This window comes from Camelus ferus, chromosome 5, assembly GCF_009834535.1.
Source record: "Camelus ferus isolate YT-003-E chromosome 5, BCGSAC_Cfer_1.0, whole genome shotgun sequence".
Lineage (NCBI taxonomy): Eukaryota > Metazoa > Chordata > Mammalia > Artiodactyla > Camelidae > Camelus > Camelus ferus.
This window is the reverse complement of record NC_045700.1, coordinates 84,081,464-84,098,266: the sequence shown is the minus strand read 5'-3', so window position 1 is coordinate 84,098,266 and position 16,803 is coordinate 84,081,464. Positions and strand designations below refer to the sequence as shown.

General features: G+C 40.7%; 1 protein-coding gene across 1 annotated transcript in view; it reads right to left on the bottom strand.

The window, feature by feature from the left end:
- The window catches only part of ACSL3 (acyl-CoA synthetase long chain family member 3), a 58,724-nt gene extending 45,545 nt beyond the window's left edge, over positions 1-13,179 (bottom strand). The window contains exon 1 of the mRNA XM_032480342.1: positions 12,900-13,179. The gene's annotated coding sequence lies outside the window, so the exon portion shown is untranslated. The remainder of the gene's footprint in view (positions 1-12,899) is intronic.
- Positions 13,180-16,803: the final 3,624 nt, after the last annotated feature.

Below are 16,803 nucleotides of genomic sequence, written 5' to 3'. Positions count from 1 at the left end.
TGAAGTAAACTTATCCTTCAAGATCCAGTTAAAGATTTTATGACTCCTTGGTCCCACAGACAAGGGCTAACTCACTCCCTCTGTGCTCCAATTCCTCCTTCCAATCCTGCCTAGCAGACATGAAGGCACTCAGACTGAGGGTCACAGGAAGCTTGAGATAGTTGGAACACAAGAAACGTAGGAAAAGTTAGAAATAAAAATGGAATATGGAAACATGCTTAAGATAGAATGAGATAGGCTTTTAAGTAGGGCACTTGACCAAATTTGTTTTTTCAGAATGATTACCTGGGTCAACATCAAAAACAAGCCAGAAAAGATTCCAGGTATATAGTTATTACAAGAGCCCAAGTGAAGGATGAAGAGGTCCAGGGTTTAGGGCAATAGATACAGAGGCAGCAGGACCAACTGTAGAAACTTTTCTGAGGTAAAACCAATAGGATGTGGGAAGATGCGAAGATTTACCTTTGAAGATTAATGTCAACATTTCTAGAATGTTGGGTGACTTGTAATAGGTATAAGGGATACAGGAGGAAAAGCAGATACACAGGAGAGTCCACGAGTATAGGGTTGGATACCAAGTTTATAGGAATGACCAGAAAAGATATTCACAATACTGTCAGAATTACAGGGCTGGGGCTCCAGACAGAGCTGAAGATGCAGATTTTAGAGTCATCACTGACTCTATCCATATTAGAGGCAAAACCATGAAATCCCTCAAAAATAGTATATTCAGTTACAATATAAAAGCATTACAGACAGATGTTATAAAAGCCAGCTAGAAGGGTAAAGAAACCAAGAGAAGTGTCCTAGAAGCCAAAGGCAGACATAAGAGTCAATGAAGACACTGTTAGGAATGTCAAAGGCTACAAGCGGTTATGATATTAAAGTACAACAAGCAGTTGACCTGGCCTGAGACAATCCATCACACTTTCTTGCCTTCTTTATCCAATAATTGTTAAATTATGTCTGTACATATTACTCAAGCAGCTAACTTTTCAAATGCATATCAACACTAAGTCTACTCTTTCTGAATTCCTGAGCTCCCACTAATAAGTGTACACTGGCCATTCTGATGTCAGGTTTCTAGCCTTTCAAATTTTTTTCTGGAATTACGTTCAAATCTTTCAACTCAATTTAATAAACACTTACTGAGTATCTCATGTCCATTGTTGTGCTAGGTGACAGGGATGCAAAGATTGATTCTATCAACTATATATGAGTATCTTCTATATTTTGGGCACTGGGTGTGTATTAGTGACTAAAACACAAATATCCCTGTTCTCATAGACACTTTCTTTCTACATTAAACAGCTACTCTCCCTTAAGGAGCCCAAAAGAAATACATTACATTTGAGACTTATCTAAAAAGAAAAGATAGCAAATACATTTATTTCATAAAGCAATTTGAAATTAATTACAAGAAACACAGAAATGTAATTATAGTTAAACTATAGTTAACATGCCTGTCTTCTGGCACCATACAATATAAACAAACATTAACTTAGACCTACATTCGTCAGCTCTAAGTTACCTGTGGGTAAACCATCCATGCATCAAAAGCAACTCCCTAACATTGACTCACTTTTCTGGGTTAAGTTCCATCCAATTTCTACCATATAATCTTCTAACACATAAGATAGTGTAAGAATGTAGTTTAAGATTTTCACAAAGTAACTCAAATCATTACACATGCCAGTTATACTGTGTCTATCATTTTTCAAATGAACTTGCAGACATGCTCCCTAAATCTAATGCCCTTCAATTCATTTCCCAGAGCCAAATAACCCAAGCTCTTCTACCCTATCCCCAATTCATCTATAAACTGCCCCCAAACTAATAAGCTTCCAAGCATGGGCCTGGTTATCTACTACTTCACCATCCCTAAACTTTAAAGATCACAAGCCTCTTTGGTAAAAGTGCTGGCATTTCAAACACGTGTACCTTTAACACTGTACATATGGTCTACTGTTCTAGCATACTATCAACATTACAAATCATGCACAAAATATGAAATTTTTAAAAATTTCTAACATTTTCCTCCAGCACCCCAGAAACAGGTTGCGTGCACACCCTGGAGCATGCTGCAAGACAAAAACCATTCTTAAAGAAACTTAAGCTTGAAGACTAAGTAATTTGCTGTGGTCACAAAACTGGAATGAGGTAGAACCAGATGTGGGAATTCAACTAACAATATGGTCACAAAGCACAAGCCCTCCATCACTCCTCTCTAGCACATCAATCTTGTTCCTTATACCTGGGGTCCCATGAGCTTCCTCTGACCTCACACATCACTCCCAAGCAGCCACTACCTCTCATAACCCTCCAACCTCAAGACACTGTTGGAGAAAACAGGTATTCTTCTTATGTCTTAGAAAGTGACACACAAACTGAACATTCTGAGTTTCTAAGGAGAGCAGGCACCATGCAGAGAAGTCTAAACAGGCATCAGTCTAGAGGTCAGTACTACTTTCAGGGTAAATGATGAATATGAATTCTTAGACTCTAATACAGGAGCAATATGGAAAATTACAGTACAAAAGTGACTGATGACTTAGGGAAGCATTAACTGTGAATATATAAAAAATACTTATTCCATGTAACATCATCCATGTGGTATAATTTCAATTAAAGTCAATTCTCTTTACATTAAAATGTCAAGTATAGTTCCAAAATTCATTCATTCTGATTTCCTATGGAACTAAAATAAACTCCTTGCCTTATTTTGAAAAGAACTCAGCTATTCCATACTTCCCCCCCAAAACAGGCAGTATCAAGTCCAGAGATGAAGTCTGTTTCCAAAGGGAAGAGAAAAACTTCTGGTTGTTTTAGGGTTACAGAGAGAGAGAGAGAGAGAGAGAGAGAGAGAGAGAAAAAAGCCAACATCAAGGTCCAAAATGAGGACTGTTACAATCCTTATGAAAGTAAAATAAGTAAAAATAAGAAACTTCTGTGGTTGAAGTAGGAACTTTTCATAATTCTGGCCAAACTGATACTGAATGTTTTATAATCCCGAAACACTGATGCAGAAAAATGAACTGCTTTATGCCTACAAAACCAACTTAGAACCTAACATTCAAAAGGTTAAGATCTATGCAGCAGTCAGTGTAGTTAGTATCTAATAAAACCCATGCAAATACCCCAGCCAATTGCAAATAGTAAACACATAAATAAACACACATGGGGAAAAGCACAAAGCTAACTGATAAAGTTTCAAAGAAGCCTAACAAAGAAATATGGCAGAAATAGCACAAATCCTGAGCCAAGTAAAAGGAAGAGATGGAAAGGGAGGTAAAAGAAAAAGAGCACTGATGGAGAAGCAGTTCATAACAGTGCTGAGCAAGAAAGGTTTACAGACAAGAAACTGAGCTCCACAAAGCCTAAATGGTATGAACAATGCCACAGTGCCAGGGACAATGTGGGCAGTGCCACATGGACAGCCAAGCAGCAGGCATAGAAATAACTCGGGCCAGACCACAAATGATCTTCCTGTAACAACTCAGAGCCCACATGGTTCACCTGCTGGCCACTCAGTCTCCCTCCCTCTTCCTACTACCTTACATTCATTCAACAATTAAAGTTAACTATTGCACAACTCCGGATTTAGGGGCACCAACTCTCCACACAGTCAAAAATCCCCATATAACTTTACAGTCGGTCCTCCAAACCCAAGGTTCCACGTCCAGGGATTCAACCAACCCTGGCCTGTGTGGTGCTATAGTACATGTTGAGTGAAAAAAATCCACTTATAAGTAAGTGGACCCACATAGTTCAAACCTATGTTGTTCAATAGTCAACTGCACATCCTCAGTTGAAGGAATCAAAGGAGTTTAGGCAAGGTCTTTGTCCTCTAAGTCTCTGGGAGATTTCTGCTGCCCACCCCCAGGGGTATGATTTATTATCCCAGCTTCTCTAGTCCCCCAGAACAGTTGATGCCTCAATTTTATCTGTCAGTCCTGCTCTTCCCCAACTGCCCTGGACATCACCCATTTGAGAACCTCTTCCTCAAACTCAGCTCTTTCTTCAAATGCAACCTCTGTCTCAGGTGTTCAGCTGACCTTTCCCTGGCTGCCTTGGCCAAATACGATGTCTCCATCCTCTGTACTACTCATTCAATATTAACCACATCCTGGATGTATCTTCATACAGCTTGAACACTCTCGTCCTGAAGGAATTAGCATTTCCAAGTCCCTTTTAAGTGACATATGCTTTTATTTGTATGATGATGGGTTTGCTCACATGATGGATTCAAAATACCTTGTTACCGCTTACCAAAAAACTACTTCTGAAGGACAGAGATAAAAAAACAAAACAAAAAACAGAGGCACACAGAAATTTCTGGAGATAAATGAGTATGTCTATTACCTTAATTGTGATGATGGCTGCACAGGTGTATGCATGTCCAAACTCAAATTGTGTACATTAAATATGTGCAGATTTTTGTATATCAATGAGAGGATAGAGAAAAGAGAGAAGAGGAAAAAAGGAGGAACAGAGAAGAAAGAAAACAGGGTTGAAAAAAGTAAGAGAAGACAGAGATAAGCAGATAAGTAAGGAAGCAATGGGGTCAACTGCATACCCTAAACTACAAACAGCTGTCTCCCTCAATCCTCATGAAAACCCCATGAGGTAAGAATTAACATCTTTATGTCACGGAAATTGAAATGGAAGGCTTAAAAAGATTAAGTAACTAGTTCAAATTTACATACCAAGTTTTACACACATATATGGCAATGATTCCTTCTCCACTCAACACAAAGTTGATGACACAAGACAATGTATTTAGAAATGCTACCTCAATTGTTATCAAGGTCATATTACAAAAAGTGTTTAAAATGAATATGGAGATTCTTGTTAAGTTTTCTGAATGAGAAATACACCATGTCAATCTACCTTTATACATATCTCCAAAAAATGAAAGCTCAAGATAAATCCTAAATTATTGATGTTAAAATATAACAAAACCTACTTAATGTCCCTCAATTTACAGTTTACTATTTATATCTCTTCCCAATTTCCATTACCAAGAGGTTTTAATATCTTAGACATGTCCTTAAAGTATATTTGTCTATGTGAAGATGATAATGCTGCTTCAAAAGATAAAGCGATAATAAAGAGTGGATAGACTTAGAAAATACTGTATACTCTGAAAATAAACAGAATTAGAATAGTTATTATTTGAATGCTGACTGTGTGACAAGCACTTATCTCTTACAAATCCCAACAACTATCTACAGGTTTTCTTATACCTCTTTTTTATAGAAGAAACTGAGGCACAGAGGTTAAATAAGCTGCCCAAGACTATACAACCAGTAAGTAGAGCCAGGGTTCAAATCCAAGCAGTCTTAACTCCAAGTCCACGTTTCTACCCACCAAAATTACAATGGAATAGGTGCATTTTAGAAGAAAGTTCTTAAATAAGCACTAAAATACAGAACTGGCTAAGTCAAAAGTAGATTTATAAAAATTTTCCAAAAGGAAGGACACATGTGAATTGTCCCTATAGACATTTATGGGATTAAAAATGAGATAACATTAGATACATCTGTAAAATTATCTACTAAGAACAAAAAAAGAAATAAAAATGAAAGTAAAGCAAGGCTAATTAAAATTAATGAGCTAAAATGACATGTACCTACATTGATGAAACTCAACTGATGGAACTACACTGATTAAGTGATATGGACTGAAAACAAGTATGATGCACAAGAATAAATAAAATACAATCTATATCAAGTTTAAAAATAAACTTAAAACATAAAACAATACTATGCATTGTCTGGGAATACACACATGTGTAGTAAGACTATAGAGCAATGCATATGAATAATAAACACCAAATTCTGATCAGTGGTTAACTGGAGGATCTGGGAGAAGGAAGTGAATTTCTTTAACTGGATCAAATATTATGAAATATTTCTCAGACATACAGAAAGCAGGTCTACTTTTGTTTTAAAGAAAGAAAAGGAAGCAAATGGAATTAGTGGATTATAGCATCCTAAATTGCTTTATATTCCTGATTCAAAAAATTCTAAAAGGGCACTGTTAGTGAAAGAATGTTAAGAAGAATATATCCTGAAGTATTTATGTTCAAGTACAAAAAGAAAAATAGATATAAACAATGTCCCTAAATTTCATTACAGCTTCTTTCCATATATAATCAATCATGCCTTCAGAGGTATATATGAACTTCAAGCCAAACTGTCACCCTAGGGAGGAGATGCAGCACCTGGGCTAAGAAAACTGCCTGGGATGAGATTCAGCACACACTTAGGCAAGTCATTTAATTTCCTCATCTGTGAAATAAGAATGATTTTAAAAAAAAAAACTATTTCATAAAATTAAGAAGAAAATCAAAACAGTACCTGGCCAGAGGAAGTACTGTAAAGGTTTTGGCTATTACCCAAGATCATCAGTTTAGAAAAAGAAAAACCAGGCTTTGTATCAGAAAAATATTATTTAAATGTGATTACTTTCCAAATTAAATAGGAGATAGAAAAGCTGACCATAACAGATAAATGGGCAGCTTTTCACCTCTTCTTGAGCAATCAGTATCAGGATAGCAAGATAAGCTTTTTAATTTTCTAACAATATTCTTTGGTATTGTTACAACATCTCCAATGTATACATTTTTGTGTACACACATACCTGGTACAAATTCAAGGTAAAACATTCCATTCCCTGGCTCTTTTGTTCACCTGACAAAAGCCCAATTCATCTTGGAAAACTGGGCTACCACCACCACTGTAAAATCTCCCCTTCTTCTGCTCTGCTCTGATTTAAGAACTATACCATACTGTAATATATCTGCTCTTATACCTTCTTCCCTTACACCATATAATGTTCATATACTACCTTTTGTGAACCCTGAGCTCTTTGAGAGCATGGACTATCTCTTAATTATCTTCAAATTCCCAATGTCTTGCAAGATATACACTAAAGAAATACATGAATAAATCAATGCCCCTATATAGCCTCATAACAAATACCTTCATGAACAAGTGGGAAATTATAGTTTGAGGCAGTTTATCTAACAGGTTGGTTATTTAGGTACCTTTAGCGCCAAATAAAAAATAGCGTATCAGTTAATCCCACTAAGCATTCACCCTCCTCAAAATAGGAAAGATTAAAAGTAAAGATATTCCAGTAAAAACAGAAGTTAAAATTTTATATTAAAAGGATTAAGGCACTTAAAATGTCAGGAAAACAAAAGCAGTCTGAAAACTTTCTTATGAAACTAAGAAATAGCATGAAGGGGAGAAATCACAAGATTTAATGTTTATAATGTCTCCTTTCCAGCAAAGAAATATATAATTAAAAGTCAGATGAAAGTATATACCATATTAAGGTGGATAAAAATCAAGAGTAAGTCACATGTTAGATCAATTTCACACAATGCTTTGTAGTGAGGCTATCTAAAAAGCTAAGTCATGAGTGAGCTAAAATTGGGCTGACTTTTAGGAATTTAACAGTTCTTGGCAATTTGGGGGAAACTGCTCAGGGCTCCATACTAAGGTACTGACTCCTGTCAGGTGTTGATTAGTCCGTCTTCTATTACTATAGATGAGCTGTCCTTCCTCCTAGCTAAGGCACAGGACTTACTTTCTTTGGATCCCATGCTCTCCCATATTCTCAGGAACTTTGCACAAATTACACCTTTCTCATCTATATTCAACTTCTCCCTCTCAACAGACACCTTCCCATCAGCATTTAATCATGCTGAAATCAAAACTCTTGCAAAGTTTCCTATTCTTTCTGTTTCCATTTTCCCCACCTTCCACTTGCTTCTGCTCCCCACCCTACCTATACCACATCAGTATCTCCTGCCAAGGTCACTCGTTGACCTCTGAGTTGCTAAATCCAACGGATGATACTCAATTTTCCTCTCGGAGGAGCATTTCAGCACTGACTGCTCCCCCTTGGCAGCAGGGGGACCTGCTTCTGGCTGTCCTCTCACTCCCCTGGCTGCTCCTCTGGTCTCCTTTGCAAGCTCAGTCTCCTCTACCCAGCTCCATCCCTGGCCTCCTGCTCTCAGTCCAGCCTCCTCACAAGCAGTCTCACCCACGCTCATGGTTTCAGCCACCATCTCTACACGAATGGCTCCAAAACAGTAGAGACTAGTAATCACTCAACATCTCCTCTTCTCAACCCATATACTAACAAATCACCGTGTCTGGCAATTTAAATCTCATTTTCTCAATATTTCTGCTAATGATATAAGGCTCTTAAAAGGATTAAGTGAGCTTACATGACAGTACTTTGAAAAGGAAAAAAAAATTAAATCTGAGCATTAGTATTCATTAAGTTGAAATCTCCTTGAAAGCAAGGACTTTACCAAGTTCATCTGTTTACTTATTCCACATGGTACACCTAGCCGCGTGCTTTGCATTCAGTAAGTGTACTGCAATGAATTATCCGTATTGGCTTAATATATGTTCAACTGAAATATTCACACATTTAACAGCTTTTATTTCCCAAACCATGTCACCATTTGTCTCCTAAGAAGTTGAGAATTTTAAGTTAAATCGCTCTATAAAATGTAAACTATGCTGGACAATTTTAATACTTACACTGTTAATTATCTAAAGTTAGAAAAATTTGTCACCTTTTTCTTAGCGTGGCTTTCCTCAAAACATCCAGATCCCATCCTCAAGTTCCAATCTAATATAAAGACTCTTGCTTCCCAACTGATCATGTGAAAGGGGATAGTTTAAGTGCTACAGGTATATTTAAGTTTTAAGTACCCTGAAGGCAGGCAAAATGACTGCTTGGAAAAATTCCCTCTCTCAATTTCATGCCTGCTTGGAAAAATTCCCTCTCTCAATTTCATACATTGCAACGAGCTGGAGTGACATTCTTGGTAGGAACAGACATTGCAATGAAAAGAATATTGTTGCTCAAGAGTTCTCAAACTCTTGCTTTATGTACATTTAGTTACAGCCTCTGAATGTAAGATGTCATCTAGCATTACCTCACCTTATCAATTCAAAACACTCCCTAGGAAAAAAGACAGTCTCTACACCAAGTGGTGTTGGAAAAGCTGGACAGCTACGTGTAAAACAATGAAATCTGAACATTCTCTCACACTGTACACAAAAATAAACTCAAAATGGTTTAAAGATAAGACAGGACACCATAAAACTCCTAGAAGTGAACATAGGCAAAACAGTCTTTGACCTAAATCATAGCAATATTTTCTTAGACCAATTTTCCAATGCAAATGAAATAAAAGTAAAAATAAACGGGATCTAATCAACCTTAAAAGCTTTTGCATAGCAAAGGAAACCATCAACAAAACGAAAAGACAACCTAGGAGAGAAAATATTTGCAAATGATGCAACCGACAAGGGGTTAATATTCAAAACATACAAACAGCTCATAAAACTCAATATGAAAAAAACAAACAACCCAATCAAAAAATGGGCAGAAGACCTAGACATTTCTCCAAAGAAGACAGATGGCCAACAGGCACACAAAGAGATGCTCAACATCATTCATTATGAGAGGAATGCAAATCAAAACCACAATGAAGTATCACCTCACACCTGTCAGAATGGCTATTAAAAAGTCCACAAATAATAAATGCTAAAGAGGTGTGCAGAAAAGGGAACTCTCCTACACTGTTGGTGGGAATGTAAACTGGTGCAGCCACTATGGAAAACAGTACGGAGCTTCTTTAAAAACTAAAAATAGAGTTGCCATATGATCCAGCAATTCCACTCCTGGGCACATAACCAGAAAACTAATTTGAAAAGATACATGCACCCCAATGTTCACAGCAGCACTATTTACAACAGCCAAGACATGGAAACAACCCAAGTACCCATCAACAGATGACTGGTTTAAGATGTGGTATACACACACACACACACACAAACACACAATACATAAAATATATATATACACTTACACAGTGAGATATTACACAGTCATAAAAAAGAATGCAGTATTGCCATTTGCAGCAACATGGATAGGCCTAGAGAATGTCATACTAAGGGAAGTCAGAGAAAGAAAGACAAGTATTACTTGGTAAAATTTGTATGTGGAATCTAAAAAATAATACAAATGGGTCTACATACAAAACGGACACAAACTCACAAAGAAAACAAATTTATGGTTACCAAAGGGAAAGGGGGGATAAATTTGAAGTATGGGATTAACAAACTATATATAAAATAGATAAGCAACAAGGATTTACTGTATAGCACAGGGAACTACATTCAATATCTTGTAATAACCTATAATGGAATATAGTCTGTCCAAAAAAAAGAAATAAATAAGTAAAATTAAATAAAGGGAATCTAAAAGGTCAAGAGATGCCAGGGAAAATGTTTACTTGCCAGATCTTGAAACTTAAATCTGATAAAATTTTCTTTCTACCATACTGACACTAGGCAATCTTAATTTAAACAAAATTGGAATCACTGGAAAATGATGTCGTTTATTTTACATATTCACATATTTATTTTCTTAGTGTTCTGTACCATTTACTATTACAAATAATTATTAAAAGTAAAATCATAAAAGGTAAATTTTAAGGTAAGTATTTAATATTAGGGAGACCTAAAATAACATGAAAACAAAATGCCACCTTGTATCATGGATTCAACCCTAGAACAGAAAAAGGGGCATTAGTGGAAAAATTGGTGATATCTGAATAAACTCTGTAGTTTCGTTAGTAGTATAGTATCAATATTAATTTCTTATTTTGACAAATGAACCAAGGTTATGTGACATGTTAATATTACAGCAGGAGAACTGGTATGCAGGAATGTTCTACATTTGCAACTTTGCTGTGAATCTAAAATCATCTCAAAATAAGAAGCTTAAAAAAAATTAGTATCTGAGTCAATAAGCACTGTTGGTCACCCGCCATTAAAAGAAAAAGAAAAAACTTCCTAGATCAGATTTTCATCTAAAACACAACCCTCAGTATAATCATTCACACACTATCTTTCCTTCACTGAACATACAGTAATTTGTAATTATATACTATTTGTGTGATGATTTGCTTTATGTCTGTTTCCTCCATGAGGGCAAGGATCACATCAATTCTGTTCACTGTCCTATTCCGAGCATCTTACATGATGCATGGCATAGAATAAGAGTTAAAGGCTATAAGTGAGTCATTAATTGAATGAGGAATGAACTAGTCTTTTAAGCAGAACCAGACAGCAGAGGAGCACATCACATAAGCAATGAGAAAAATCCTGAAGCTTTAATACCTGACCCCCTCAAACCAGACAGGGATTGATTTTCCCCTTATAATTTGTCCATCCTTTTTTCCTTCCTTTCTTTCAAGGAGGACATGACTCACAGAATATTTCAGCTTAAATCATCCAGTGCAAATGTCTTAAAAACCCAGTAACCAAGAGTCAGAGACACTAGGTGCCTTGTCACCGTGACCCTTAACATCCAGTGGATGGATCTCTGATCTACACCCAACACTGCCATCCTACAGAATCAACTCTTTTTAGAGGGAGAGAGAAACCAGGGGTCTAAGGAGAAAATGCCAGAGTGACTAAAGAAGCCCTACTCATCCTTAAGGGTGAGAATTGCGCAGGAAAATGCCAGAACACAAAAGAAACGAATAAATTGTGTGCAACAGACTCCCATGTCACAACACCTCTTCCCCTGTAATAACCCTCTAGTACTTTAAGGAGCAACTCAGCGGCATCCTTCAACTCTCGGAACTAATGCAAGGAAGCAAAAAAGGTTGAGGTGATCCTGAAAGAAGGTCTCATCAGACCGACAACTATTCAGCCAGTCACCAAGGAGAGGCAGTATAATATAAAGAGTGGTTAGATGTGGGAGCTCTGGATTTTTAGATAGGCAGGCCAGAATCCCAGCTTCTCCTCGTGCTTGCTGGGATCTGGAGGCAAGCGGACTGCGTCCAAACTGCAGTTTCTCCAGCTGTAAAATGGGAATAACCACCACCCAGGAGGGCTGTTAACAGTGTAGAGATACTATACGTGAAGTTCTTAGCACCATGCCTGGAATGTTGTAAAGGCTCATCGGCTGTTTGTCATTTTATTCAGCTTTATAATCACTTTCACGAGGCCTATTCTCTCTCCAGCCGCCACATAATTTTAAAGATGCTGTTCTGCCCCCCATCTATTTTTGAAGGGTCATACACACATTAGCTTAGAGCATACTTTCTAAATCCAGCCTGGACAAACTAGTTCTGTGTCTCTGGGCCTCGGGTTCCTCATCTGTGAAACGGGTCTTACCATCCCTACCCCAGCGGACTGCTGGTAAGAAGCACTCCCTCGGTATTACACATTCCACCCCTGGTGTCTAATTTAAATGCACCTGGGGAAAAGTAAGCCTTCAACTCCCAACCCCAGAACAGCAGTATTCTTCCCAGCCCCACCACCACCGACCGTGGCCAGAACGAACACCAAGACGCACCCACCTCACACCCCGCATCAACACACCCCCGTCCGGCCCTCCAGTGTGGTTTTCCGAAATCGCAGGGCTGTTTCCTCCCGGGGACCGCGTCAGAGCCGAGCTAGTGAGAGTAGCCAACCACCTCCCCCAACGCGCCCGGAGAGACCCCGCGCATCCTTCCTCCCCCGGACGCCGCGGTTGTGCGGTCTGCGGTTCCCCCCGCTCGCGAGGACCCTTCGGCCCCACCACACCCGCTTCCCGAGTCCCACGGCGGCGCCTCCCACCCAGCCGGGCTGCTTTTCCCCACGCCGCGGGCCGGGCCGGCCCGGGAGCCCGCACCGCCTGCGTGTACGCGCCGGTGCCGGGCTGGGCGGCCACGCCGGAGACCCAGGGCCTCCAGGCCAGCCGCTTCCCTTCCCCAGGCCCGAGCGTCCTCGGGCCCAGCCCGGCCGCACGCGAAGGCCACGCCGCCAACCCGGCCCCGCCGCTCCCACAGCGGGCGCCGCACTTACCGCGACGCCGGGACGCCGGGGCCCCGGGGGCCCGGTTCCTCCGGCCTTGGGCCCACGCAGGCCTGGCTGTGCCCCCAGAGCATTCACGCCCGGGCCGCCTCCTGGGGACCCGGACGCAGCCCGCCGCGGTCGCACTGCGAGGGGGCGGCCGTCTCCTGCCCGGTCTGCAGCCGCCGCCGCCGCCGCCGCCGCCGCCGCCTCGTCCCAGCCCCGGCCGCGAGGACTACCGCAGCGTCGCTCTGAGGCGCCGGCACACCAGCGTCTGTTGAGCCGAACCGCCCGGGATGCGCACCCCAAGCCGGCGCTCGTTGCATATGCAGAGAGGCCGCCTCCCATTGGCCCGCGGACGGTGGCGCGTGCGGGGCTGGGCCTATCGAATTCCGGCCCGGAGCGCGGGGCGGCGCGGAGCGGGCGGCCGGGGGCGGGGTGGGGTTACTACGGGTCATTCTTGAAGCCGCGGCGGACGGGACCCAGCCGCAGCCAGCGCGGGGCGGGGACCCGACGGCGGGGGGAGCTGGGGGGGAACCGCGGCGGCTGGGGGAGGGGAGCCGGGCAGTGCGGCCGCGACGTGGGCGTTGGAGGGGCGGGTCCGGCAGCGTCTGCAGGAGTGCCGGTGCTGGGGGCTGGGGGCGCAGGGGGGCCGAGGCGAGCGGGCTAAGACCAGCGTCCCCTCCGGAAAAAAAAAAAAAAACTGCAAATGCAGTTATTGCTGTAATATATAAATCTTCATATAGATTAGGAAAAATATGTGTATTATTTTAATTCTTAACCTGATTAGTTGTTTTGTTCTTGCACAAATTTGTCAAAATTTTTTTAAATCATTTTGGGGAATGTTGAAGATAGAGGGGTTCAAAAATTCGAAGCATGTTTATTAGTTCTCTTGTTCTGGCTTCACCGAACCCAATAAATAACCCATCTCCACTCAGTGCACTCACTATTCATACAAGATTGATACTTGTTTTCAAAGGATAAAGTTTACCCCTAAAATTACTGTTTTTGGACGTTCTTGTGAAGCTAAAAGTGTTTCTGTATTTTAAAGAGTTTGCCGTAATACCTCACTTTAGATACAACAGAAGGAAAGAAGACATGGAATCAGGTAGGCTGCCTTCCCACAAGCAAACAAAGCAAAACACAAGTGACTAAAACCACAACTACAATACACTGAAAGATGGCTTTCATTACCCGAGCAGTAGTGAAGTTGAGCTTTTTATTTTTCTTAAATCCGACATATTATTTAGTTGATCTGTGAACAAAGTTGTATCATTAAGTCAGATTTGATACCACAGGAAATACAACATTTGGAGGATTTTGTTTTGTTTTGAAGTAGTGAAGGAGCTAGAAATAGCTACTTGAATGGATCTTGCAAGGATGCAAACGTTGTCTTTAAGTAGGTGAAAGGTGACGTTCATGAGCCAGCCTCAGGCTCAAGCTCACTTCCCGAGAGAATCTCAAAATTAGCGAAGCCGCCTAAACTTGGGCCCCAGGTGAGTAAACTACCTAAAGGAAAGGATAACTGACTCCCGTAACCTGTTCTACGAGAGGGATAGTTTGCTCGCTAATCCGCTGAAATGCTGTCAAAAGGACACGCCCTGAAGATAAACGGAATGCAGGATTTCTCTTCTGAAAATACCTCCACCACTCTGCATGCAGAGGGAAGTGGTACCTTAGAAGTGGTAGTTCCAGGACCAGGAAAATCCTCTAGCAAAATATGTAATTTCTAGAGGAGGAACCTTTTTTTCCATTAATAAGCAGACTAGTAGAATTCCAGCAACATCTTAACACATTTCTTCATTATTTCTTTCTACACTGCGTGTGTGTGTGTGTGTGTGTGTGTGTATGTGTGTGAGAGAGAGAGAGAGAGAGAGAGAGAGAGAGAGAGAGAGAGAATGATATGTATCTTAGAAGAAAATATCCCTTGGAATTAAAATGCTAAATTCTCATCTTGTTTGCTCAAGGTAAACAGAAATGTAATACTTCCAGTTTCTAAGATGTTTCATCTTTTTAATAAAATAATAAGTGCACAGTTGCTTTTCTTTTACACAGGGTTTCAGTATATTTATATTTTTATTTAGACCTTTTGAGAGAATTGTGGAATTTGTTTGCATTTTCCTTTTTTTTAGAAAAATTCATTGCAGAAACTGTAGTGGCCAACTGAATGAGAACATCCAGCAGTTCCTTTTATAGTTTTGTTATTTCTCCGAATTACAAGGGTTTTGAGAGGAGATGTCTTTGTAATTTTCATGAATGCCTAATGATCTGTCTCATGTGAAGGGTCACAGAGTCTCTGACTGTATAACAAACTACATGGTGCTCGCATTTTCCACGATCCTTATAACGTAAAACCAGGACCAGCTGATGTTTGAAAGTTTAACAAAAACTTTTTTGTTCTTTCATTTCTGGTGGATTGGGGGTGGGGGCAGTACTTGAAGTGGCACACTGTACTATATGTTTGAGTTAAGGTGGCTCTGGCTTCAAGGAACAGAACATCCAACAAAAACCAACTTAAACTATGACATTTATTTTCCTCACTTAGAGATAACTCCAGAGGCAAGGCAAGTCGAAGATGGGTCCAGTGACTCTGCCACGTCATTGAGGACCTGAGCGTTTACATCTTTTGCTCTGTCAGTTTCAGCACATGGACTTCATCCTTAGACCGTCATAGTCATAGATGGCAGCCAGAGCTTCAAGTGTCACATGAGGACACAGCAGCATCTGGCCAAAGAATAGGGGCATGTTTCCTAAATACCGCTTCTTATTAAGGAAGAAACCCTTTCTCAGAAGGCTAACCACTGGCTGTTCCTCAAGTCTCACCGACCAGAATTGTGTCACATGATCATAGCCAACTGCAAGAGGGGCCAGGAAATGTTGCCATTTGGGGCCTCTCTAGTGGAAGGTGGGCATTGTCACCACAGAAGCAGTCACAGGAAGGAATAAATGTGGAGAGGCCTCATCAGCATTGTTCGCCATGGTTATCACCAGAAATTACCTGTCTCTGATTAAAATGGCTTAAACAATAAAACCATCTGTTATCTCACTTAAAGTGTCCAGAGGAAGGCAATTCCAAGGTTTCTTCAAAGGGCTCACTGGTGTCATCAGGACCTAGCTCCTTCTATCTCTTCACTCTACCATTCTCAGTGTTCATGTTCTCTCTCTTCATGGTTACAAAATGGCTGCAACTGCTCCAAGCATTATTTTTACACAATACTACATCCAAAGCCAGTAGGGAAAAGTTGGCTTCTCCTATACATGTCAATGTGTGTTTACTGGGGAACTACATCTTCCCAAGATGTATTCAGCCCACTTTCCCTAAACCAATCACTAGCAAATGAAATTTCCCTGATAAGTTTAGCTTAATCATAGATCATCCACTAGGGCTAGCAGACGGAGTTCTAGCAACTGGAGACACAGCATCATTTGACCTTTGGTTCAAAGTATATGCCCCATTTTGAAAGGCAGGGCCCCACCCCAAATGAGCATCATCCTCAAGCTGACTCCTTAGCTGGGCCTTTAAGAGACCTTGAAGGAGTCTATCAGGCAGCATGTATATGGTAGTCCCCATGGATCCTATAGTCACATGCCCATTGCTGCTACTCTGCCAGAAAGTGGATCTCTTGTTTGCAGATCAGTGTTATGCAGGATTCCATGATGGCAAATGAGATAGTCTTTGAGCCCTCAGGTTGTGGTGCTGGCAAGACTCAGTAGGCAGGATTGGCAGACCTATACCCAGGTTAAGTATCAGCCCCAGTAGGGACAAATTACTGCCTTATACTCTGGTAGAAAGAAAGCCCTGAGGTGGAGATTCACAGGTGCCATCAGCATTCACTGGACATGTGGATGCCAAGGGGGTATGTTCAGGGCACCACCACTAAGATACACAATCAACAGTGTCTGCCATTTAACCTTT